The following is a 26,319-nucleotide window of genomic DNA, read 5'->3' as shown; positions in this document are numbered from 1 at the left end:
AGGGTTTGTAGCCTTCATTTTTGGTTTTAGAGTCATTTGTAGCTATACAGGCTGAGAAGGGTGGAACGGGGAAGTCAGTGATGTGAGGGTTTGAAAGTAGAGGGAACCTGGTTAAAATAAGGGATTCCCTGGCCATTAATTAGAGATAGATTCCCAGTGTGTGTGCATGCATACATGCACGCGCACATGCGCACGCACACACACACACGTGTACTCACATATACACACAGCATTAAGATATAGGAATGTTTTCTTTATGTGTGTCCAACCCATAGGATTACCAATTAACTTATCTTCTAAACCAGAGTATCTCAGAGATAATAAGGGCTATTATTAATTAAGGGCTATTGGTAATTACCTGCTGATAACAAGCATAAACCAGGGCTGTATTGGGCAAACTGGGGCTGTGTTCACCCTAACAATAACCCACACATCTGAAGTAAAATTTCAGTGGAAATGACTCCCAGAAACAAAACATTTTTTAATATCAAAATCCTTCATGGATGGCCATGTTTTATCAATTTTATATGAAATGTCCTGCAAGAATCATATTGGCTGTTTGAGCAGTGGTTCAGAGGGTGCTGGACAATTTCTAGTTGAATAAAGTTTTTAAAAATAAATACCTTTGGGCATGCATTGCTTCTCAGGAATAGTTCTGAAACTATGGCGACAGTACGACGTTCTTCGAAACCATCTCGGACCAAAAAAAAATATCAGAAGGTAGGCTTTATGTGATTTCTGTATGTCCAATATATTTGCAGTAAAGTGACCTAGATTGCTATCTTTGGAGCTGAGCGCTTGCGTTGGAATCCTAGGCTCCAGTGTCTGCGGAGTTGTGTCGTCATGGGCCACTCGTTAAGCTTTCCACATTTGTGTTGCTACAAGAGTGAAGTTGGAATAATTCCAGTACTTGCTTCATATGGTTGTTGTGAAGATTAATTTGCTTAATAGGTAAAACAAGTACCTACCTGGCACAGAGGAAGTGCTTGATTGTGCATTTATTATTATGATTCTTTGCTTTAGTGAATAACATTACCATCCGTTTACTGCCAGAGCAAGAAACCTGGATATGATTATTGTATTCTCCTGTTATTACCAACCACTAGATGTCCAGATAATTGCCAATTATGAAAGTGTACTATTCTCTCAATGAGCTTTCCTCACCCCACTATTGTGTCTCATCCATGTGATATCCACAGGATAGCTAGCATGGCTTTTATAATGCATAATATAATAACCACTTTCTACCTAAATCCCTTCAGTAGCTCCTCATCCTTAGAATAGCTTTACAAGAACCTTCACAATTTGGTTTGTGCATCCTTAATTCCCTAACCTCATTTCTTGCCACATTTTCCTTGTACTAACAGACTAGCCAGACAAATTTTCTTAAAGCTCCAAGAAAAACTGCATCATTTGAACCTGAGTTCTTTCATGTAATAGTTTGCTTTTTTCATTCTCTTTCCTTACTTTGGCTTTAAAAGTGTCTGTTTATCCTTCAGGGCTCAGCTTGGCTGTTAATTACTTAAAGAGCTATTTGGCCCACTTAAGTGAGGTTAGGTGCCTTCCTGATATCTCTCCAAATTATCTGTGCATGCTTTTCTCTAGATTAAGTATAGACAGTACACAGTCTGATACTTCTGGTAGAATATATACTTCTAGGGATGAGCTGATATGTTCTTTGTTGCATATATGCTCCATGTACAACATACGGCATAGAATGTTTATTTGAACGATGCTGGTTGAATGAATGAATGAATGAATGAATGAATAAATGAATAAATACTTGACTGTGGTGTTGCTCAGTGAATTATAGGAAAAGATTTTTGTATTGGTTATTGGCTTCTTAAAATAAAAATGCTAGTATTTTTTTCCTATACATTTTAAGGCTTTTCTAAAATGACCTTTAAAAAAGTGGGGTTTTCTACTTAGAAAATCCTTATGATGAAATCAATTCTCATTAAATTTGTAGAGTTGTTTAGAGATAAGGAGACAAGAGAGCATAAAAATTTAATTAAGGAAACAAGAATTCGTGGAAATGTTATGTCATCCCTGAAATTGCAAAGAGAATTGAAAATACACTAATTCTCATGCCTTGTTGTTATATATTCTTTTCACTGCAAATACTATCCCATTAACCTGTCTTCCCCCGTCCCAGAGCCATATATCCATAGAGCAGCCTGGGCAGCTTTATGTGGAACATCCAGCCAGATGGATGCCTAGAGAGAGAGATCTCAAATTTTTATCTGGCGGCAATAAGAATTCAAAACTATAACTTGTGATTACATGTCGATACTGGACAACTAGTACATTAAATTAGGACTTGTTTTTGGTGAGATTAAAATCCTTTTAATTATTTCAGAATATTAATAAGCTTGGCATTTTGTGTTATTTTCATTAAGGAATACATTCTCATTACAGAAATAATTCTTTTTATAGGAAATTGCTAGTATCCATTCCTCTAAAGCTGTGCTGTCAACCTGTCGGCCCCTAGCCACATGAGGCTACTGACCACTTGAAACGTGGGTAGTCCAAGCTGAGATGCACTCTAAGTTTAAAATTTGAAAGACTTTGTTTAAAAAATGTAAATTATCTCCGTTTTTTTAAATTATCTCAATGATTTTTACATTTTATTATATTTTTACATATAATTGATATGTTCGTTGAAATAATATTTTGGATATATATTGGGTCAAATGAAATATATTATTAAAATTAATTTCACCTCTGCATTTTTATTTTTTAAGTGGAGATACCAGAAAATTTGAAATTATATCTATGGCTCACATTATATTTCGGTTGGGCAGCTTTGTTCTAAGTGGTTCCATTTTATAGTTTGTTTTGTGTGCACAGGGTCCTGAAAAAGTTTGAGATAAAAGGGCTTCAAGCCAAGCACTGTTAACAAAGCTAGCAAATATATTTATGTCACTGTGTCCCATAATTAGTCTGCACTGTAGATTAGTGCACATGGGTAGAATATTTTTATTTTTTAAGGGTATTTCTTTTCTGTTTAATATAAATAGTGTTTTTAAAGGGAATCTCTACACCCAACATAGGGCTCAGGCTCACGACCCTGAGATCAAGAGTCACACGCTCCACCAACTAAGCCAGCCAGGCGCCCTAAGTCTATTTCAAACAAATCAGTCACATGACCTAATATTTTTATTACTATTATTATTTTTAATGTTTATTTATTTTTGAGAGAGGGAGAGAGACAGAACGTGAGCAGGGGAGGGGCAGAGAGAGAGAGGGAGACACAGAATCTGAAGCAGGCTCAGGCTCTGAGCTGTCAGTGCAGAGCCCGATGCGGGGTTTGAACTCACAGACCATGAGATCATGACCTGAGCCGAAGTCCTGCACTTAACAGACTGAGCCACCCAGGCACCTCCACATGACCTAATCTTGAATAGTTACAGTCTACCATCGTATCCGAATCAGAATTTTTCTGTTCCTTTAAATCTTTAGATATAAAAACCACACTTCTGAATCTTCAGCTGAATTTGTACTTATTTATGCTATTTTCTCTAAAATCTCTGAAGTAAATTGGGAAATTGTAACTTTTATTGCAGTAGCTCTTGGCCTTTGCTGTCAATTTCCCTCCTGTCCTTGGGAACAGTGAATCAGGCTTGGGGACGCTCACCAGGGAACGTGATGGATTGGGAGGGACTTGCCTACCAGGGGCAATGTGTGACGCAAGGCCTTCTGGGAGTTATGCCAGGGGAAGCTGGAACCCAAGCCCAGCAGACAGCCCAAGTGTGCCAGTCAGTAAAAAGAGTGACAGATTCTACAGAGATTGTAACAGTTGGGAACTTTGGAAACTAGACCAGAGTGAGGGTAAACAAGGATGGCAGACAGAGCTGGAAAATCCCTTGAGCCTGTAGGACCAGAGGCAGATGGTGTTTTTACGGGGCATCAGTGGCGCTGAGCTGTGTGTAGAGGGGCGGGGAGGTTGTTAGGACACCAGCCCATTTCAGACAACCAATTGCTATTTGTACGAGCTTAATTGTATTGGAAAATAAAATTTCTATTTGATACAGAGATAGTGAATTTAGTTTGTGAACTGTGTCAGTTTTTCTGCGTTATAAAAATTGAGCCAATGGTTGTACATAATTGAAAGCTATGGTGGTGCCCCACAGAAGGATAAAAGCCGATATGATCTTTTGCATCAAAATTCTTAACTGAGCCCTCTTGTATTTGCGTTTCATTTAGGCATTATTGTCAAGTGTCTGCCCTCTGGGTTCATTTATATACAATGCATGGTTTTCTAAAAAAGATAATAACCTACCTGTTTGGGAGCTCTTCAGTAATGTGCTTCCACAGCCACAGAAAACAACTACAACAATAATCTGTGTTTGTTTGCATCTTGCTAACATGATAGCAATTTTAATTCTATTTACTCTTCTTAGATATGGCTTTAGTATAATCGATTTGTGTCTGCTAATATTTTGGCATTTTAGCTGGTTCTTTGATAGTTACTCTAAGAATGATGTCAGTTACCTATCCTAGTTATCTCTAGAGGGATAAAATGATTCAATGCAAGTGACTTATTGGCTTGTGACAAGAAGAATGTGGTTGAGCTGGGGTGTGGTTTGGGTTGAGTTTCTAACAGGGTACTCCTTTTTTTTTTTTTTTTAATTTAATTTTGCTTTAGAGAGAGTGAGAACCGGAAATAGGGGCAGAAAGAGAGGGAGGGAGGGAGAGAAAGAGAGACAGAGAGTGAGAGAGAGAGAGAGAGAGAGACAATCTTAAGCAGACTCCACGCCCAGTGTAGAGCTTGACACAGGGCTTGATCCTAAGACCCTCGGATCATGACCTGAGCTAAAATCAAGAGTTGGCCATTCAACCGCCTGAGCCACCCAGCCACCTCGGGGTGCTGCTTTTTAAGTTGGTGTAGAGTTGTGGAGAAGATAAATTTTTATTCTCTACAAATCTTTCTTGATTGATGAGGCCTCTATGAAGTCACGGAAGCACATTCATGGAGACATTTTTCTCCTTAAAACTTTTAGGAAAAGCCTGAGGAATCAAATACTCTCTGACTCCCAGAATGAGATGGAGACTAAGGAGCTCAATTATCAAACTTCTTCATTTATGTATCAGCATTATGAGATCAAAGAGGAAGTCAGAAAGTCTAGAACCATCTATTTGAATTTTAACTTTTTTAATGTTTATTTTTTTACAGAGAGAGAGACAGAATGCAGAATGGGAGTAGGGGAGGGGCAGAGAGAGAGGGAGATACAGAATCTGAAGGAGGCTCCAAGCTCTGAGCTGTCAGCACAGGGCCAGTTGGGCGGCTTGAACTCACGAACTGTGAGATCATGACCTGAGCCGAAGTCAGACATTCAACCGACTGAGTCATCCAGGCGCCCCTCTTGAATTTTAGTAGAGATTCCCCTGCTCCCAATCTTGTCTCTATTTTTTCCCACACCACAGAATTCTCACCTCTCCAAGTCCCCTTGGGTCTCTGGTTTCCTACTTTCCCAATTGCTTTAGTTTTGCTTCTCTGCATAGAGGACATGGATGGGTACATTATGGTGATCCAATTCAAGAGTGACCTCATGTTGGTTTTGTTCACTGTGGTTAAAAGCCAGGAGGAAGGGCATATAGGAGCTATATAGTTCAGTTGATAAAGCATGGATTCTAGAATCAGACAATGATTGGGTTAGAACAGGAGTTCCAGTATTTTCCAGTTAGGTAACTTACTTAACTTCTTTATGTCCGTTTCCTTCATGAAATGGCATTAAAAATAGCACTTTTGGGGCGCCTGGGTGGCGCAGTCGGTTAAGCATCCGACTTCAGCCAGGTCACGATCTCACGGTCCGTGAGTTTGAGCCCCGCGTCAGGCTCTGGGCTGATGGCTCGGAGCCTGGAGCCTGTTTCCGATTCTGTGTCTCCCTCTCTCTCTGCCCCTCCCCCGTTCATGCTCTGTCTCTCTCTGTCCCAAAAATAAATAAAAACGTTGAAAAAAAAATAAAAAAAAAATAAAAATAGCACTTTTCTTATAAGGCTGCCATGAGGATAGAGTGAAGAGGAAATGAGAAGTGATTAGACAGTTCCTTGTGTGTAATCATTACTGAAAAATGCTGGTTAGTGTTATGATTGAAGAAAAAAGAGTGTCACCGTTCACTGCCACTCAGCTTCTTTGAGCTCCCTCTGAGTAGCATCATAGGTAGACAGGGTTATAAAGAAGGTTGGACAGTTTGCAGTGTATTGACAATGGACAAATATAATCAGTTGATGGACAAATATAGTCTTCAGGGAATCCTATGTCTAGCATACAAATACACACCATAACAAAAGCCTGTAACTATCATTAAATTTTTGTATATGCAGAAATGCCATGGAACTTAGCTATTTTTAATGAAATTCCCAAGTTCTCAAAACATAAATCATGAACAAGTTTAAACAATTAAGGTTGCCTTAGAGACAGTCAAAATGTGTCTCTACACTGACTTAGATTTATCAATTCTATTTATTCGTCTTTTCTCCTTTAATTAAAAGCTGGTGGATAGTCAATCATGCCATGAATTGTACACTCTCTCACTTCTATCAAAGCCTTTGAAATGAGACACAGAAACAATTTCCTGATTGGAATTTTTTTTGTTATTGTTGTGTTGGCATGATTTCTGTTTATCTGATTAAATACTACAAAAAGAAGAGTATTTGGTGGATTGAATATCTGTCTTCAAACTGGATGAGTCAGCATAGCAGAAAAATAAAATCTGAGGAATTAACAAGAATACCTAATGAAGGAGTCAAACGAAATGACCCCATTTGTTTAAACATTCAAGAAAAATACTAGCCTATTTCATGCTACTACAATCATAAATATTTCAAAATAAAGTCTGTAAGAATTTTACAAATCTGCTAGCATCTCGTATTATTGAAAATGATTTTTTAGGCCAATTAGCTCCAGAGATTTACAACTTTTCATTGAATATTGGATAGCTAAAGAATGGTAAACTGTTTTCCTCTGTTTTTCATTTTTAGAGATACGGGCCAGATGTTCCCATAGAAATAAGACTCCATTTCTGAGAGAGTAATAGATAGGATGGCATAGTAGATAAAAACAAAGCTTTTGAGTCAGACATTTATGCTCAGAAAATACTCTGCACCCTCAAGCAAATTTATTAATCATGGATAGGCCTTAGAAAAATTTGTCTCAAAGTAATCATTCTACCAATTAATATTATCATCAATGTTAATATTATTATTGGTATTACTATTATTCTACATAAAGGAAATTTTTGACCGAAGTTAGAAACTAATTCTTGTCTACTCAAAACTTACTTTAGGGTTCATTTCTAAGTGGTTTGTTCTAAAATAACAGGGGAGGGCAGGCTTGGGTGGCTCAGTCAGTTGAGCCATCAACTCTTGATTTTCGGCTCAAGTCATAATCAGGGTTGTGGGATGGAGCCCAGTGTCAGGTTCTCTCTTGCTCTCTCTCTCTCAAATAAAAAAATGAAATAATAAAATAAAATAGAATAAAATAACAGGATAAAAAAAAAACGAGATGAAATGAGGATATAATGGGCCAGATACTTCTCATCATCTAAATACACCAACACTAAAATTCTAGTAATCAATATCAATTTTAGATAAATATGCATTATCCTTACATTATTTGAATTGGTGGGGTGTTGTTATATGTGTCTTGAGTTATGAGATAAGTTACGGATTCATGTTGCTTAATTTCACTTTCTACATGCCTTCCAGAAATACTCTAAGTCTCTTTTTACCTATATGAGTACCTGTCACTCCCCTTCTAGTCCAAAACTCTACAATTCTGAATATAATAATGAAATTTTTGTAAGGACTCTAACTCACAGAAGTAAATTAATATTAGATAATTAACTCTAAGGCAAACTCAATAAAAAGCATAAAGCCTTCAATTACACAAAGAAAAAAAAGAGTTAAAATATAAGGAATCTTATTTTTGAAAAAAATCCGTGGTATAAATTTTTATTATTCTTTCTTTCTTTCTTTATTTATTTAGAGAGCACAAGCAGGGGAGAGGCAGAGAGGGAAAGAGAATCTAAAGCAGGCTCCATGTCCAATATAGAGCCTGACGAGGCACTTGATCCTATGACTCTGGACCGTGGGATCATGACCTGAGCCAAAATCAAGAGTCAGATGCTCCAACTGACTGAGCCACCCAGGCTCGTGAAGTATATAAATTTTTAAAGCCATTCTATACTAAGTGCACTAAAACCTTGGATTGCGAGTAACCTGTTCTGCAAGTGTTCCTCAAAACAAGCAAACATTTCTAATAAATTTTAACTTGGCAAATGAGTGCTGTCTTGCAATAGGAGTGGTACATGAGGCTGAACATCACATGATCAGAGCTGAGCCAATGGTTCTTCTCTCTCTCTCTCTGTCTTGCTGTGGGACTGCAGGTGATTGTCTCCTGTGCGCCGATGCTCCGTCTCATGCCTCAGTGTTTGACAGAAATCGGTGACTTTTCAGAACACAGGAAGGTGCCCACAACTGGCACTAGCGTATTTTTTGTCACTTCAAAGTACCTGTGGACAGTCATTTGCTTTTCCATACAAGATTAAGCTTTTGAATGCTTTGCTTCATTCTAGGTCAGTCTGCCTGCAGATATAGACCCTTTCCTCTGCTGCCTTGTTGCCAGTTACATTAAATACAGTATATGACAAGAGTGTATTAATACTGTACTGTAGTCAACATCTGTGCGAGTGTATACAATGGCCCCATGTAGAAAAAGATTCCACTGGGCCAATAGATAGCAGTGATTCTGTTAGTGATAGTGAAAGTCGTCCTCCACAGTAACCTTCCTCTCTCTTGTCTCTCTCACACCAGCCATGAAAATTTTTATTTGTTTATTTTTCTTTATATTTTGTATTTTCTTTATTATTTTGTATTATATTACAGTATTATAATCATTTTGATATGAATATTTTGGGGGAATGAATCGCCTGAGTTTCCATTATTTCATATGGGGAAATTCACATTGATATACAAGTGCTTTGGATTACAAACATGTTTCCAGAATGATTTATGCTCACAAACCAAGGTTTTACTGTATTTAAATTCTACTTCCACATGTTGTGCACAGGAGAGGGAGGTTGCTAAAAATATATCTACGTAGCTTTGAAGTATATGTTCTATTTCCTTAGTTAGGGTGTATATATCTCAAAATTAGGAAGCTCAAGAAAGGTATGTATAAGCTAACTGGAAAAATGGGATATGTACTTAAATGTTATGTACAGATGGTTTTATTCAATAAGTGGCTAATGTCATTTTTTTAAAGGTACCTCTAAAGTTGTATAAATATTGTATATTCTTAAATGTGTATTATTCTACTGAGATACGTTTAGTTGAGGAAAGTATACATTACAGGTGAGGAAAATGGTGAGAACTAAGGCTTGATAGTAAAGCTATATATGCTTTGTGTAGGAGTAGTGTGTAGACTAGTTTGGATGGAACAGAAGGTTTGGGGGAGTGGACAGAGAGCTTCAGAGTAGGATGGGGAACATGTTGCTGAGTGCCTTGAATACCAGTCAGGATGTGTAACATCATTCTGCAGAAAAAGTGGAATGAGTACAAATTTTTGAGAAAGACAGTAACATATGCAAAGTGTTTTTGCTGAGATTTATCTGGGAGCAATTTTTAGGATACATTGGATGAGAGAGAGAGTGGAGTCAAGAAAGCTAGTTAAGTTTGGTTGAGCAGCGGTAAAAATATAGACGAAGGAATAAATGCAAGCGTTGTGAATTCATGAGGTGCCAAGTATGATAGTATTCATCTTTGCACCCGAAGTACACAGTATACAATAAATGCCTGACTTTTTAAAATATAAAAACACTTGATTACTGACTAGGTGTTGGGAGTTTGAGAGAGGGTTAAGTCAAAGTAATTCCAAATTTTTAAGCCAGGGTGTTTGAAAATAATACTGGCAAATGGATTTACCTTTGGGGTCAGCTGATTTGGGGAAAGATCACATATTAAGTTTTATGAATTTTGAGTTTTTGCCAAAATGAATCAGTGCCTAATCTATACTGAATTTAATGGAGAATATGTCAACCTACCTACTCAGATAATCGACGAAGGTTTAAAAGAAATCCTTATGAAACTAGTTTCTTTATTTTGTTTTATTTTTTTAATTAATGTTTGTTATTTTTGAGAGGGAAAGAGAGAGAGAGTGCAAGTTGGGGAGGGGCAGAGACAGAGGGAGACAGAATCTGAAGCAGGCTCCAGGCTCTGAGCCTGACACAGGGCTCTAACTCACGAACAATGAGATCATGACCTGAGCTGATGTCAGATGCTTAACTGACGGAGCCACACAGGTGCCCCTAGTTTCTCTATTTTAGAACTGGAATCAAAATTCCAGTTAGAAAATAAGTCGCTTAACTCAATTGTCAGTAGTGACAATGTATCGATAGTGTGGCTCTTGTTTTAGTTTGATAAAAGATTTACTTTTATTTAAGTTCTTATTATAGTTATAATAATCAAATATACCAATATTTTTATGCATGTTTGACAAGCGTTGTATATTTAAAGTTATATAGTGGAGGGGGCCACTTTACTAACTATGAATCAATAGGCTGATGATGGCATCAGCATTCTATTTATATACCATATACCATGTTTTCTTTATCCAGTCATCTATCGATAGCCACTTAGGTTGCTTTCATATCCTAAGCCACTGTAAATAATGTTGCAATGAACATAAGGGTACACACTTCTCTTTGAATTGATGTTTTTTTGTTTTTTCAGCTGAATACCCAGAAGTGGAATTTCTGGATCATAGGGTAGTTCTATGTTTAACTCTTTTGGGGAAACCCCATACTGTTTTCCACAGTGGTTGCGCAAATTTGAATTTACACCAACAGTGTATGACAGTGCCCTTTTCTCCACATCCTCACCAGTACTGTATGGCAGGAGCTGGGGATGGTACAGGCTAGGGTGTCCTGGAGTTCACCATTCTGGTGGGGAACACCTTGGCAGAGACAGCTGGATCAGGCGTGGGATGACATGTCCCAGAGTGCACTGCAATGTGCCTCTTTGAGGGACAGCTGGAGCTGGAATAGGAGCATGAGAGTGTGGGGGGTATCTGCCTTGGGAGGACAGCTGGAGCTGGTATGGTTCAGGGACATAGAGGCAGGCTTCTGTCCATGTTATTAAGGTGGAAGGGAAGTTAAAAAATGGTGCTTGCCAGAATCTCTGACTCCAGAGAGAGTTCCAGTAGGTCCCTCACTTGTTTGGTGGATGATCTAAGGTTAGAAAATGTTATTTCCTTTATTTAGAGTGTAGTTGCCCTTTAGACCACTAGGGGTTTTTTTTGTTTGTTTGTTTTTTTCTTTTCTTTAATTTTCTTTTCTTTTCTTTTCTTTTCTTTTCTTTTCTTTTCTTTTCTTTTCTGTTTATTTTTTTTGTTTGTTTGCTGTGCAGGCTTGCTGTGGGCAAGTCTGTGTGTGAGCCCCCCAGTGATATTCCTTTTTATGGAGGGTTGTAACATTAGTATGGGATTCCCATCCTTGCTATGTCTCCATCTCTCTGCCCTTCCCTGCGTGGTTCCTGTGTTGTTTACTGTGCAGAAGCTGTTCAGTCAGTCCTTGGTTCTTCTTCAAGAGGAATTGCTCTATATGTAGGTAGCGATTCAGTATGTCCATTGGAGGAGATGAGTTCAGAGTCTTCCTACTCTGCAGTCTTGGACCATCTCCCCCAACAACTGACATTTTAGAAAATAAGGAAGATAGAAAACAGATGTTCAGCAGTAAAGCATTACCATTCACAGGCAATTTCTAAATAAATACACATTACCAGAATAAATGACTTAGGCAAACAAACTATATTTGGCAATATGCTTTCACAATGACCTGCTATCTGACACAACTCAGCATCTAATTGTTCTTCTCTACTGTGGAGAGGGAGTGATTCAGAGTCATTGCTTTGAGTAATTCCATTCTTGTGGAAAAGCTCTCTTAGGGCCTGATTCACAGAGATAGTTATTCAGTTACCTTCTTTTTTAAGTCACTTATAATATCAAATAGTGATTCCTCTATGCCATGTAGTCTTTGCAAAAATATTAGTATTAATATACTCTTCAAGATTCCAGATTAGCGGAAATGACTTGTAACAAAAGTAAAGAAATTTGAAACACACTTTTTGTCCACTGTGAGAAGACTGAAACTTCAGATACTGGGTTACCTGATTAATAAGTTTATTATAGGATGTTGGTATCTCATTATACTCGTCTTCTTAATGAATACACATTGTGCTTTTTTAAAAGAAAGAATTACATAAGCCCATGAAAAGGGTACAGCTGTTTTATTTCAGCAGTAATTACATTTATTCATGTACTCTAAGTTGTGTTCTGTGGTGATAGGTCTACTAAATCAATGGAGAAAGTGGCTTTCAATATCACTTATTTTATGAAGATAACAAATTTATCTCTGGCTTTGATCCTCTGCCCTGAACTCCACACTTATATATTTAACAGTTAAGCTTTATTAGACACTTGAGTGTCTAATAGATGGATCCAGGTTGTATTTAAAACATGACTCTTGGTGTCCCCTTACAAGCCTGCTCCCCTACCTCTTGTCTATAGATCCATAAATGGCTCTTACCTACATCCTGTTGTTGAGTCTAAAATTTTTGAGATATCCGTACTTTCTATTATCCCCTCAAATAGTCTACCATTGGGTAGAATTGGCAAATTTTGTAGCTGTTCTTTACAACTTTGACTCAAATCTGAAAAGATTTCAACATTTTACTTGTGCCATAGAAATATCATATGTCAGTTGACATAAAGATATTGTGTCTATTTTCTTGGAAAATGTTTACCTATTCTCTTTTCCTAATAAGATCTTTGGTTGGGAACCATATCATATGGAAAAACAACCATATGGTATGGGTGAACTCCACTCACACGCCTAACCAAATCAGGGGGATGGGATCTCATTCCCCTGATCTCCACATTCAATGGTTGACAAGGGAATTGTTTGGCTCAAGGAAAAGACAGCCCAAGACTTAGTGCAGGAAGAGAACATATTTCATATTTCTGGTTCCCTTATTTTGGATAAAGAAGTATAAAACTCTGATTGAACCTGGTAACTAATTTGAGAGCACAAGGATTTGGGGGTATTAGGTAAAATTCACATAGTGGAAAAGGATGGAGAGTCAGAATGAAATTGGAAGCTTATTAACATTATGGAGCAACTATTTCTTTAATTTTCAGTTACCTGAGCCCCTAAATACCTTGTTTTCCAATACTTCAAACTGAAGACAATTTACCTGAGAGAAAATCAAATAGGGATTAAATTTCCTATCTCTTTATGAGAAACAGTTTTTTGAGAACTGTATATATTTAAACACATTGGGACCAGATTTTTTATTTATTAGTCATCTATTACTTTCCTCCTCCTGTGTTAGAAATGAAACTTCATAATTTAGTAGGATAAATGGGAAATAATCTGAAAATGATAGGTAACTTTATGTTGAGATTAAGTATTTTCTGTGAACATAGTGTCAGTTTTTGGTAAATAATGATTTTATTCTCATAGTAAAACACAAGGATTGTTTTATTCCTTGGTGATTGAGTTGATATTCAACGTCACCAAGTTTGGTTTGTGTGCCAAACCAGCCCTGTGTCAGAGGGCATAACTGTTGGTAGCAGTTCAAGAATGATGATTTGCAATATGCTAAACATCCAAATGCAATTTGGCTTTCCAAAACAGTTTATATATGTAAATATTGGAAATATTTACTTCAAACTTTCTTTTTCTTTTTAAAAAAATTTTTTATGTTTATTCATTTTTGAAAGACACTGAGAGACAGAGCACAAGCAGGGGTGGGGCAGAGAGAGTGGGGGACACAGAATTGGAAGCAGGCTTCAGGCACTTGAGCTGTCAGCACAGAGCCCGATGCGGGGCTCGAACTCACGAACCGTGAGATCATGACCTGAGCCGAAGTTGGATGCTCAACTGACTGAGCCACCCAGGCGCCCCCAAACTTTCTTAACTGTAGTGCTAAGGAAGTAGATTTTTTTTCTTACACAATGTAAAAATTGAAATCATTTTGTATATTCTTTCACTGACTACCTATTGTCACCATACATATTATATATGTATGCTTATTTATATAAATAATCATTCTCTTTATACATACATATAAAATATACAAGGACACTGTACATATTTCTCAATAAACTTATATTTTCCTGAATGTAAGCTATTTTCTATAGTCTCCTTTTACAAATATACATCAATTGTTTTTATACAACTATTCTTATGTAAATACAAATAAATCTGATTTAAAGGCATATTGTTTGAATAATGTGGCACTGACTCACTAGCACAGGAATGTTATCAAGTTATACCACAGTTATAAGGAAAATTGTTCAATGAAATATTTGATAGTTTTCTGGGAATCAATTAGACTTAATTATAGTGTAGAAACTGTGTGTATGTATGCAGGTCCTCAGGAAATCTGTGGATAGTGGTAGACAAGTCAGAAGGATTAAAATAAAAATAAAAAGAATGTTGTTGATAGAAAAATTTGTTCAGTAGGTGTCAAGGTAGAGAAATTATGGAAGATATTTCATTTTCAAAATGTTTTCTTAACATTGAAGTATATTTTTATCCCAAAAAATGTTTTGCTAAGAGGTAGAATTATCACCTTTTATTATCAGAAGATTAGGAATCATAGTTTTAGAAGGCATTTATTTCATCCTCTGATTCTATGTAGTCATTTCCCTGTGATATTCAAGATAGATAAGCTTCTGAAAAAGATGCTCAACATCATTAATCATCAGGGTAACACGAAGGAAAGCCACAATGAGATATCACCTCACATATGTCAGAATGGCTAAAATAAAAAACAAAACAAAAAGAAAACCAAAACAAAAAAAAAAAGCAAAAAACAAGAAACAACAAGTGTTGGTAAAAATATGGAGAAAAAGGAACACTTACACACCATTGGTGGGAATGCATACTGGTGCAGCCACTGTAGAAAACAGTACGGAGTTTCCTCAAAAAATCAAAAATCTAATTGCCGTGTGCTCCAGTAATTTCACCACTGGGTATTTACCCAAAGAAAATGAAAACAAACAAACAAACAAACAAAAAACCCTAGTTTGGAAAGATACCTGCACTTTTATGTTTATTGCAACATTATTTACAATAGCTAAGATATGCAAGCAACCCAACTGTCCATTGGCAGATGAATGGATAAAGATGTGATATAGATATAGATGATATAGATTATATAGATGTAGATATTATACGTACACACACTAGTATTACTCAGCCATAAAAAAATGAAATCTTGCCATTTGTAACAACATGGATGGACCTGGAGGGTATAATGGTAAGTGAAATAAGTCAATCAGAGAAAGACAAGTACCATATGACTTCACTCATATGTGGAGTTTAAGAAACAAAACAATGAGCAAAATAAAAAAGAGACAAAAACACTCCTGAATACTGAAAACAAATTGGTGGTTGCCAGAGGGTAGGGGGATGAGTGAAATAACTGAGAGGGATTAAGAGTACACTTATTGTGATGAGCACTGAGTCATATATAGAATTATTGAATCACTATATTGTACAACTGAAACTAATATAACACTGTATTAATTGTACTGGAATTAAAAATTAAGAAAAATAAGGTAGATAAGTTTCATGGATTTGATATCCACTGACAGCAGACTAGGCTCACCAGAAAAGTAGTGACTTCAGGAAGCTGAGTTGTGTTGGCTTCTCAACTGTTCTACTGCATTAATCCCCTATTGACATTTTGCCGTCTCAGAAAAGATAATAATAACCTCTAAAAAGAAATAACAATTTCAAGTGATTAAAAATGATTGAAAATAGCTCATAGCCATCCTTCACATAAGTAATGAATTAATCTGCCCCTAGTGATATAGTAATTCATAGATAAAGACAACAATCTAAGGTTTCTAGAAATGTTCAGTCTACGATAGCTGATGTTTCCCTAATTTTAAGGAAAAACATAAATGCTGATTAAAAAATTTATCACATACATCCTTTGAATTTTTTAAGTTTAATATTTAAATTTAATTTTGTCTTTTTATTCAAAAAAGAATATGTGGAATTTTAAGCAAATAAATACATTATTCGGTAACAGTAAACTAATACCCCAGTTTCCTAATCTTGATTATCAGAGGTTATCAGAGTTACTGGTTTCTTATACATCCTTCTATAAGTATTCTATATCCATCTGTATATGTCTTCCTTTTTTTTTTTTAATATTTATTTCTGAGAGAGAGAGAGAGAGAACCAGGGAGGGGCGGAGAGAGGGACAGACAGAGGATCCAAAGCCAGCTCATGCTGACAGCAGAGAGCCCAATGTAGGGCTTGAACTCATGAACTATGAGATTATGACCTGAGCCGAAGTTGGACACTTAACCTCCTGAGCCACCCAGGTGCCTCCATCTTTTATATGTCTTTGTTCAGATGTGTAAGTCTATTAGATAAATTTTGCAGTGGAATTTCTAGGTCAAGGAGTATTTATGTCAGGGATGACTAGGTTGTGTTGAAGTAACCAATAGTTTCAAAGTTTTAAAGACTTAATTAAAGCATAAAAGTTTAATTCTGACTCCTGCTACATGTTCATCCATGGTCATTTGAAGTCCCCATACTGCCCAGAGTAATGAAGCAGCAGATATTTGGAATGTCACTGGTCAAGATAAAGCTATGGAGCTGATCCTCATTTGTGGATTCTTTATTTGCAAATTCACCTTCTTGCTAAAGTTTACCTCTAACTCCCAAGCCAGTGCTTACAGTGCTGTTGTAGTCTTTCAAAGACATGCACAAAATGGGAGAAATTTTCACTTGCCAAACGTGCATTTTTCTAGCTGAGGTCAAACAAGGTAACACTCTCCCTTCCTGTTTCAGTTCTCAGATTGTAAACAAGTGTGTGTGTGTGTGTGTGTGTGTGTGTGTGTGTGACCTATTTGGTAACATTTTTTCACATTTTGTTCTGTTTTGTTAGTAATTTTTCTGTTTAAAATGGCCCAAGAATAGTGCTGAAGTGCTGTCTACTGTTCCTAAGCAAAAGAAGGCTGTGATGTGCCTCACAGAAAAAATAATGTGTGTTAGATAAACTTTATTTAGGCTTTAGGTATAAGGCTATTGGCGATGAGTTCAATGTTAATAGATCAATAAAACAGTCCATCTAGAAAAAGGAAGAGGAAAATTGCCCATAAGTACCAGAGGCTGCTCCAGAAAGTGCTAAAGTAATAGCTATAGTATAAATATTCAAGCTATAGAGTAATATCTGAAGTTACGGAAAGTATTGTTAAAATTGTGGATTCATGAGATGTTGACCAGTTGTATTGACACGTTGACAAAAATGTGACCAGAAGCTCATAGGAACATAACTGTATGTTTCTCTTAGGAACACTAACTTAGTATTTGCTACTTTGTGATTTGTAGACTTTACAGAACATAACCAACTTGAGTACTGAGAATTGACTATAGCTTGCATTTGCTTTTAAAGCTCAGAAATGACTGGTCATTTCTGCTCATATTTCATGGTTCAAAACAAGTCACAGGGCCATTACTGGCTTCAAAGGAGTAAGGAAGAATTATTTTCTTACAGGAAAGAGAAGTGGATATTTGTAAACAATAACACGTTTACCAGAAAGGTCTGAAATAGCCACAGTTCCACCAGGCAGGCTGTATTCCTAATGATGGTTAGAATATCTGTGTCCCTATACACTCACTACTGACACTGGTGAGGTATCAAAAGTAGGTCAAATATTGCCTTTCACCACACAGTGTGAAACTTCCTATAAATGTACTACTAACCAAGGACAAATACTACTCCTCCTTTGAGAGTTTCCTCTGATAAATTGTTTCCCCCCATTGTTATTTTTCTTTACCTTGTCATACTGCTTATATATCTGTCATACATGTGGGGAATGTCGGGGAAAGATTATTTCTCTGGTTGGCAAAATTAGATTACCTATATTTGTATTAGTATATTTTACCTAGATGATTGTGTTTTTAAGAAATATTGAGCATTTTTAGGGTCATAGATGAATTTTGGGATGTAGTGATGTACATGAGCCTTTGGAAGGTTTCTAGCCCGTTGTCTGTTTAATGTATTAAGATGTATTTTTAAAAATACCCATTTAAAAAACTCTTACTCATAGTAGTAAGTGGTGGCAACACCATTCTTATTTTCAAGGTGAGAACTCAGAATCCGACTTGTCTGTCTGTTCTATAAATTACTGAATGGGATATATTCCTTTGTTGTTACTGTATTCATGTATTTTTTGCAGCTTTTTTTTTGCAGTTTTTTTTTTCAAGTTTTCCTTTACATGTTTTGAGACAATGTTATTCAATGGGAAGAATTTTAAGCTTTCTCTTCCTGCCTCTCTGGGAGTAGTTCTAACTCACAGAGTTTTCCAAGAAAATCCTTTCTGTGACTATTCAGTATTCACTTTTTTTTTCCCTTTGGTGAAGTGGCTGACCTTGAAGGATCTGAGTATATTTCTCATGCTCTAGCATTCATGAACTACTATCTCTCTGTAGGATATATGGGTACTTGGCACCTGTGCTATTGTTTTCAGCCTTTGGAGCCTAAGCCAAATTCTAGGTAGAAAGATTACCATTTTATTTTATTAATTTTTTAAATATAATACACGTGACATACCATATTATATTAGTTTCCTTTGTACAACATAGCAATTCACCATTTATATGCGTTGCCAAATGATCACACTAAGTCTAGTTATGAAAGATTATCATTTTAAACTCCTATTGCCAGGCAACTGGGTGGCTCAGTTGGCTCAGCACTAGACTTCAGCTCAGGTTATGATCTTGCTGTTCATGAGTTCGAGCCCTGTGTCAGGCTCTGTGCTGACAGCTTGGAGCCTGGAGCCTGCTTTGATTCTGTGTCTCCCTCTCTTTCTGCCCCTCCCACACTGGTGCTCTGTCTCTCTCTTCCTCTCTCTGTCTCAAAAATAAATAAATATTAAAAAAAAAACCTATTGCATTAGTTTCTTAAGGATGTACTACATCCTTTTTTTTTTTTTTTGTAGAATTGTACTTTTAAACTTCAGCATTGGTATAGGCTTTTGTATTCCCTTTAATATTACTTGCCTAGATTGAATTGCAGTAGTTTCCTTTTTTGATAGTGGCTATAACATATTTCATAAAAAGCATGCCAGAAAAGTGCAAGTATGATTCAAGTGAAATTAAAAACCCAGAGTTTAAGGCCAGCCTAAAGATTATGTTAATAGAGTGAGCTTTAGATTTGTTTAGGTAAAATTCATAACTGTGGCTTCAAAGAGACTGTTGGCAGTAAAACTCATTCCCGAGTCCTGCAATGGAAAAGATTATTTTCCTTACAAAATTAATTGCTCCTTGCCAACGGCCAAATAAATGGGTCTAATGAGAATTTCAAAGTTGTGATTGCTGTCCCATCCCTTTTGTACCAGGAAAAGGACATACAGTAAAACCCTGGATTGCGGGTGACTTGTTCTGCAAGTGTTCTGCAAGACGGCCAACATTTCTAATAAATCTTAACTTGATAAATGCGTGACGTCTTGCAATACAAGCAGTATGTAATGCCAAATGTCACGTGATCACAACTGAGCCAAAGGTTCTTGAAATTCACTTTGATATATAAGGGCTTTGGATCACAAGTGTTTCCGTAGCAGATCATGCTCGCAAACCAAGGTTTGTTTTACTGTATTTGTATACAACATCCAAACCGCTAGACCGCAGACTATATTGTAATTGGCCTGTGCACAGGCACTGTCCCTTTCACATTCTGTCTTTCTCTGTTGCTTACCTATATACATATTATATGAAGTAGAAGAAAAACTTCTTGAGATATGTAGAGTTCTCCCCTTTAGGATGCTTTTGACTGATTCGTAGAAGGTCATGAAAAATTACTAGCCACATTAATATTTAAGTTCATAGATAGAGGTACATTAGGTGATTAGTAAAGATAAAAGGAAAAGTTCTTGATTTTGTAATGGAGCCCATGGATGGTGTGATTTTATTGGATGGAGATGATGTTAATGGATAATAAAAAGGCAATTTGCTAGTCTACTGGCATCTACCAAATCCTTGTGCATTTTGCTGGCATTCAGTAAGCACAAGCTGACTTGTAACTGGACAGCCGAAGATGGTTTTGACGTTATCACTGGTATGTCTGAATGAGCATGGTAGCTTACCCGTATTAGGCAACTTTCTTTTATCTTCTGCTCCCCATAACAGATGAGTTTCACAAACACATTTCTTAATATATGTAAGCTAAAGTAGATTTGCTTTGGCTGCCAAACCTACATTGATCCTACACATTTCCTCCACTTCCAGCAATCCTAATCATGGTTAATGGCTTCTCATATCCCTGGAGAATGCGGACACAAAAACTCGTTCAACCTGAAAATTATCAGCTGGGCACATGGAAGGCAAATTGTGAGCTAGATATTGGGATTTATGGGTTTTTCTCCCTCTGGTATTCATTAGCTTGGCTGGGGAGTGAGAAAAAGCCCTTCTCAGATTCATGCTTAGACAAGAAGAAAGAGGCAGCCTCTGTGAAACAAAACTTGAGGTGAATGACATTTATTATTTTTATGTTCACTACATGGATGAATGAAGAGAGGGTTAAGGACTTTGAAGCATTTTTACTTAAGATCTAATGGAAAGATATTATTCTTTTCACAAGTTTCCTAACTTCATTCTTTTTTTAAAATATTTTTTATTTATTTTTGAGACACACAGAGTGCAAGTGGGGGAGGAACAGAGAAAGAGGGAGACACAAAATCTGAAGCAGGCTCCAGGCAGGCTCTGAGCTGTCAGCACAGAGCCCAAAGTGGGGCTTGAACTCATGAACCAGGAGATCATGACCTGAGCCAAAGTCAGATGCTTAACAGACTGAGCCACCAAGGTGCCCCTCCTAACTTTATTCTTATACCACACTAGGTTATATATACCTTTAGAAGTACTTTATTCTTATACCACACTGTGTTATGTATCTTTAGAAGTTTCCAGAGGAAATGGCAGTAAGCGTTCTTTTCAAATGCATATTTCCAGGAAGTATCTGACAGCCTAATTAGCATTCAGAAAGAATCATATAATTTTTAATTTATAAAAGATCTGTAAAATCACCAGCTGCCCTAATTCCTCATTCAACTGATAAGGAAATTGCTATTTCAAATAACTAGATGATTTGTTCAAGGTCACACAACTAACTTGGAAGGCTTTCTGATTCCTAGTGCTGTGCCTTTATTTTTATAACACCCACCACTTTTGCAGTTGAGAGTTTTTTCCTTCTGCCACCAGTGTCGTAATTCTTAACACTGAATATCTGCTGAATAGAAGGAGTTTAAGATCTGTGCCCAAACTAGTCCTGTGTTTGAATTTCAGCTTCTGCATTTAGTGCTAATGGCTCCATAGCTGACCAAGTTTCTTATGAATCTCCAGCTCTGATACCAATCTGTAAAAGAGGGATAATAACACCAAAGTTGGATGGCTGTTATTGTATTAGGCAATACATATGTAATGCCACTATATATTAATGCTATTTATTGCACATAATAATGCACATAATAAATAATATTTGTTTTCATCTATATATATTTTTTGGTTATGCCTCAAGCAAGCTATCTCACCAGCAACATGAGTGACAGAGAGCAGAGAAGCTTTTCATTGGCTTTTCCATGAGCTGTATCAGAAAGCCATTGTAAATTCTAATGAAGCAAGTATGGGTGTAGAGTGTAAAACTGAAGAGTCTGAATGACAGAACAGACATAGATACAAAACAAATTCAAAGAAGGACAATGTTTTGTCACCCAGTGGGTTATGGTCTAGGTGAGCAATCCACTTACCCTGGGTCCTCAGCAATGCAATTGTAAGAGCTAGGGTCTTGTGCACAGAGCTCCGGGCTCATCAGGGAATAAGGATACTATGAAGTTGGACAAGACAGACATGAAGTTTCTCTGGATGGCCCAACATGTAATGAAGGAGAAGGGAAATACTCAAGTACAGAGACCGCATAAGCAAGTCCTTGATGCTTAATCCTAGAACAATGTCTACTTGTCCTATCAACAACATTATCATTCCATGTGAGGAGACTGAGAGTCCTGATCTATATACAAACCAGCAAGAATCTTCCCAGGAGCTAAGAAAGGGGTGAACCTCCCCTCCCTTCTCCAGATAGGATCAGCTCCTCCTTGCTCACAGATGACAGAATGACTCCTGGATAACTCCACTCCAAAGCTACAGAGGCTCTAGATTTGCTCTGTGTGTGTGTGTGTGTGTGTGTGTGTGTGTGTTCATGTGTTGGGACAGGAAGGGACCAGTGAAGAGTGTAGAATGAAACAATAGTGTTATTTTAAAATAGAATTGTCTGTATCTTCTATATCTGCTTCAACCATGGTACTTGGCTCTGGTGTTATTAAATTTAGATTTTTGTGGGGCGCCTGGGTGGCGCAGTCGGTTAAGCCTCCGACTTCAGCCAGGTCACGATCTCGCGGTCCGTGAGTTTGAGCCCCGCGTCAGGCTCTGGGCTGATGGCTCAGAGCCTGGAGCCTGTTTCCGATTCTGTGTCTCCCTCTCTCTCTGCCCCTCCCCCGTTCATGCTCTGTCTCTCTCTGTCCCAAAAATAAATAAACGTTGAAAAAAAAATTTAACAAAAAAAATAAATTTAGATTTTTGCATATATATATATATATGGGGGTGTGTGCATAAATATGTTTAATATATATTTATATATGCATAAAATATGTAGATGTGTATACATACGTATAAAATGTATAAAATGCATATGTATAAATATGTATAGAATATATAAAATCCATTTTATACTTAAATAAAATGTAATATATGTGCTCCATTGAAACAAAGGCAAAAGAGTTTTTAAGCACTGGGGTGAGCAGTGAAACAGTACTGGAGGACTTTATCAGGATGGTTAAAGTGATTAAGTCATCTATGATTGCTAATTGGCGCTTATCAAAGTTAGGATCCTATCCTGTCACAGAGCTTGAAGATGGACTCTATCTTTCTTGATGTCTGCATTTCAAAGGGATGGCCCCCAGGTCCTTGAGAAAGACAGTCCTGAATCCAAAGACACTGGCAAGAAGTTGGGACAAGATTCACATCTCAAAGGACAGAGAAATAATTTATAATTTTAAGTTTTCTAAAATATGTCCTCTAAAAGAATAGAAGTCAGGGGCCTGTAGTCAGGAAGGAACCTATCTAAAATTTAGTCAAACTGAGGGGAGCATTAAGGCCATCTATCTATATCTATATCTATATCTATATCTATATCTATATCTATATCTATATCTATCTATATATATAATATATTATATCATATGTATATATATCATATATGATATCTATATATATATATATATATATATGATACGATTGGTTAACTTCAACGTGAGTTGGTTAACTTCAAACAGGAGTAGAATGCAATGAATACTCTAATTTTGTAATAAGCTGTAAACATTTAAATATATTTCTATTATCTTGCTTTCAAAGATTAAGTTTGGCTTATAACTTAAAAAAGAAGAAAAGTGTTAGAGTAATCAAACTTGCTTTCAAGGGAAGCACATGGACTTTAGTTGATTAATGGCAGTAAAAGATTCAACTTCTCAGACAGCATTGAATCCTTCCCCTTTCAAGCTCAGGTATTTACAAGCCTCATGCATCAATAATGTTAGACAACACACCACGAGTCATGCAAAAACAACAGAATTAAACACTTTGTTAGGATTTTTTGCAACCAGAGCTAAAAATAATGCAGGCAGAAAAAAATATTTCCTGGGTAAACAATAACCAGATAATCACAACAAGGAAAAAAAAATGATTAAAAGTTAACTGAAATAACACCCGATTTAGCAAGAAAAAGAAAACCTGTATTTTAAAATCCTGATGGGGATGTTAAAGAGACTGAAACAAATAAGATCGTTTTGTTTTTACCTTTTAGTCCAGGTTGTTACGCTCCAATGTCTTTTTGTATTTACCATAGTGCTCTCTGTCCCTTCTCGGTATTTGTGAAAAGAAAGAAAAGTGGTAACAAAGAAGGAGAGAGGACAGAAGGATGGGGAACTAAAACAACCTCCACACCAGTGAAGAAGAGAGAAAGAACACATTTTGCTATCGAGTAAACATTATCAGGTTTACAGGCGTGTAAGTAGCATGAAATCAACTACCAAATCTGGACAGGATTTCAAACAGATTTATACAGTAATGCAGAAGATAATTAAGATTTATCTCCTCCAGATACAAGAAGACTAATTTAGGGATTATGTCCTGTGTGTCTCCTGAGAAACTTTAAGCTCCATTTCAGAGGTGTGGGTTTATAGTTCCACTAGTTAGAAGGCCCCAGATCTTGCCCTGCAAATCAGAAGGTTGGACCCCTAGGGGTGCCTGGGTAGCTCAATCAATAAGCCTCCACTTCAGATCAGGTCAGGATCTTGAGGTTGGTGGGTTGGAGCCCCATGTTGGGCTCTGTGCTGATAGCTCAGAGCCTGGAGCCTGCTTTGGATTCTGTGTCTTCTCCTCTCTTTGCCCGTCCCCTGCTTGCACTCTGTCTCTCTGTCTCTCTGACTCTCTTCCCTCTCTCTCCCTCTCAAAAATAAATAAACATTAAAATATTTAAAAAAAGGTTGGGCCTCTAAAATTTACAAGAGGACACTTTAAGCCAAAGGGGTAGGAAACCAGCTACCTCCTTCCTCTTTATTAAGCAAGCAAGCAAACAAACAAACAAAAAAACACTGTTTGCTAAGGAGTTGTCCCTGTTTGCTAAGGAGTTGAAAGTGGATCGTTTCTTTACCTTTAAAGAAGGGAGAGTGGGAGTGAAGAACGGAGGGAAGGAGAGAGAAGGGATGTGAGAGTAGGACAGGGGTAGGAGGACACGGAATGGAGAAAGGGTACAAGGGATGAGAAAGCTGAATCATGGCCTGAAGCAAAACGGGCACCTTTCATTACCCCCTGTGTCAGGGGTGTTTTTCAAGAGCAACAGGCTTCTATTTCTTGAATCCTGTGACAAGACAAACTGCAAAGTACCTAGATTCAGGAAAATGTTCCCTGACCCTCTGGTCCAAACCTGCGAGAAGGGACTAGTGTTTATGAATAGGTTGCATGTGATTTTGTCAATTTCCTGTTGGAGCAGATTCTATCTTTCCCGGGCAAGCCTTGGGATCCTTAGTGCCACAGTTTTCTTCGCCACTGCTTTTCCAGCAAAAGCAAACCCTTTTCTGCCCCATTGCTCTTTCGTTCCTCATTGACTACTCATTCCCTTTTTCCACCATCACTGGGCGAATCTTCCATTAAGTGGCCTTAGTTCTAATCTCACATGCAGGATGGCAAAGAAGCAAATGGCTGGAATCTGCCAATGGGACATTCAGAGGGTGCTTGCTGGCCTGCACACCATTAAATGGGTGGCATGGGCCGTGTTGGTCATTTAGTGGTTTGGGATCTCCTAACTGAAATGAGGTGTAAAAGGAATGCCGTTTCTCCATCTGACAGGTGTGAGGCAGGTCACACGTTCAAACTTGATGGTAACAATTGTGGTCATTCATTGTAATTTACTAAAAAAAATTTTTTTCCCCTCAAGCACCTCACTGTCTGAGAAGATAAATTTTCAGAACTTGAAAATGTAGTCATCGATGCATTTGTGATATTATTTCTTGGGTGGTTGTGGAAATCCAAGGAATTGCTTCTGTAAATATTGCAATAGGACTTTTGGAAAAAAGTTCTTGCCTGGTATCACAACAAAAAATACTTGTCATTTCCTGTATTCTGTTTTTTCTCCAAGGAACCTGTTTTTGTGCTGTATTTCTTCTAGATGAACTGATCATATTTTAAAAATTGTATATCGAATGCAGATTTACTTTCATTTACCTGCTCAAGATACCATGTTTCATAATTAAATTTTATCTTTATCACTAATAAACTCATCTTCTATTGAAAATGAAATATTCTTTATGAAATATACACACTCTACTTTTAGAAACCCTGTTTCCTTTGTTACCGGGAGAAAGAGATTCTATTCATTTTAATGTCATTACCACCTGTTCCTTGAAATTTCTGTTTGGTAGACTGCCAATGTAATTCACCAACGTGGCTATATATATATATATATATATATATATATATATAATTTTATTTCACAATCATCCAAACAACTTAAAACCTAGGCCAATTTTTGAAGTACAATAAATCCCCAAATTGAAGCACAAATGAAGCTTCTCAATCAGTGTCACTGATCTTTTCCTTGACCATTTAGTCAGGTGATTAAAAAAACATTTCTTTACTATGTACAGTGCCCCTTCAAACAAGCTTTTGACTTTTGAACATGGCCGTC

Source organism: Lynx rufus, unplaced genomic scaffold, assembly GCF_022079265.1.
Source record: "Lynx rufus isolate CCGP_SWC_20201006 ecotype Redwood Valley unplaced genomic scaffold, mLynRuf1.p SCAF_1, whole genome shotgun sequence".
NCBI lineage: Eukaryota > Metazoa > Chordata > Mammalia > Carnivora > Felidae > Lynx > Lynx rufus.
The sequence above is the reverse complement of the archived record's forward strand: the minus strand, read 5'-3'. Positions refer to the sequence as shown.